Consider the following 2,283-nt stretch of genomic DNA (forward strand, 5'->3'; position numbering starts at 1 on the left):
TCACACAGCTAGGAAAGAAAGACCCCCTGAGGTTATACTTAGAACCCTGATATGGAAATCTAGCTGCCCTCTGGGAATGCAACTTGCCAGTACAATTGCTTATGGGCTTATACATGCAAAGGGAATAAAAGTGAGAAACTAATGCCCAGCCTACCATCAATTGCCTCCATATAGCACTAGATATGTCTGAAGGCACCTCACTTTTCAGCATGCCCTGTAGTTTGACTGAACGATGATGCTACCTGGCATTCCCACAATATTTTGCAACCTACAAAATGTTTCACATCTGTTATTTCACAACACTGAGGTAAATAAAGCAAATATTACTTTTATTGTCCCTTCTAGTTCTAGATCCAATCATCTCTAGTTTACAAATGAGTAAACTGAGACAGAAAAGATGATTTGTTCAAGGTCAATCTCTGACACATATTGGCTATATGACCCTAGGAATTCTTTTAACTTCTTAATGTCTCAAATATCTTTTTAAGACTGCAAGTTGTAAATAGAAACTGATCAGCATTGATCAAGGAAGTTTCCTAGTTGGGAGCTGTCTATACAAATGAGAACAGAGGTTAGCCCTTCCTGCTCCAGCATCCACCAAATTAAACACAACTGGATTCAGTACAGGGAAATTACCTGTCTAAGGTCCAACAAGTAATAACAGAAGCATGAAATGGACTCTAGATTTTCTGTCTCCAAATCAAAGGCTAATACACAATGCCACTTCTGACTCTAAGGAATTCTTCTCTTGTGGCTGTCTGGTTTAGGGACTTGGCAGCAGGAGGCTGTTTACAGCAGTATTTGAAAACCCAAACTATTTTGTGGAAACAAAATAATTTTTTAAGGGAGGAGGAGGGAGCCAGGGATGGTAATAATAGGATAAAGGAAGGAAAAAGAGAATAAGAAATAAGACTTATAAGAGTAATGCAAGGATATGGTTGAAACCACCTCAGTTTGGTTCTTACTTTGATAAGATGAGAACACTTTTTTGACTGCATCAAACAGAACTGAGTGTGATCAGGGCTTGTACACCTCCTCAAATCAATAAAACTAATGTGAGAGACTGAGTCATGCCCCAAATTTTTTCATATATACTTTTATTTTTAAGGTATTTTAACATATGTTTTATTAATTCATTGAATATTTCCCAAGTACATATAAAAATTTTAACAATCTTTTTTTTTTAATTTTGAGTTCCAAATTCTCTTCCTCCTTCCTGTCTCTTATCCCTCCTTGAGAAGGCAGGCAATTTGATATCAATTGTACATGTGAAGTCATACAAAACGTATTTCTATATTAGCTATATTGCAAAAGAAAACACAGACCAAAAAAAAACCAAGAAAAAGAAAGAAAGTAAAAAATGCGTGCTTTTCGATCTGCCTTCAGAGTTCATCAGTTTTCTCTCTGGAGGTAGATAGAATATTTTTATAGTTCCTTTAGAACTTTCTTGGATCATTGTCTTGATTATTATAGCTAAATCATTCACAACTGATCATCCTTACAATATTGCTGTTACTGTGTACAATGTTCTACTGATTCTGCTCATTCACTTTGCATCAGTTCATATAAGTCTTCCCAAGTTTTTCTGAAACTATCCTGCTCATAATTTCTTCTAGCACAATACTATTCCCTCACAATCATATACTGAAACTTGTTCAGTCATTCACCAATTGATGGGCATCCCCTAAATGTTCAGTTCTTTGCCACCACAAAAAGATCTACTATAAATATTTTTGTATAAATGGGTCCTTTTCCCTTTTCTTTAATCTCTTTCAGATATAGACCTAGTAGTGGTATTGCTGGATCAAAGGATATGCACAGTTTTATAGCAATTTGGGTATAGCTCCAAATTGTTCTCTGGAATGGTTGGACTAGTTCACAACTCCACCAGTAGTGCATTAGTGTCCCAATTTTTCCACATCCCCTCCAGTATTTGTTATTTTCCTTTTCTGTCATGTTAACCAATCTGACAGGTGTGAGGTGGTATTTCAGGGTTGTTTCAATTTGCATTTCTCTAATTAGTAGTGATTTAGAGCATTTTTTCATGTGACTATTGGCTTTGATTTCTTCTTCTTCTGAAAACTACCTATTCATATTCTTTAACCATTTATCAACTGTGAAATGGCTCTTATTTTTATAAATTTCACTCAATTCCCTATATTTTTGAGAAACAAGGGCTTTATCAGAGAAACTTGATGTAAATTTCCCCACCCCACCCCAATTTCCTGTCTTCCTTCTAATTTTGGCTACATTCATTTGGTTTTGGCAGAAGTTTTTTTTTTT

Source organism: Vombatus ursinus, unplaced genomic scaffold (genome assembly GCF_900497805.2).
Source record: "Vombatus ursinus unplaced genomic scaffold, bare-nosed wombat genome assembly UNPS02014786.1, whole genome shotgun sequence".
NCBI lineage: Eukaryota > Metazoa > Chordata > Mammalia > Diprotodontia > Vombatidae > Vombatus > Vombatus ursinus.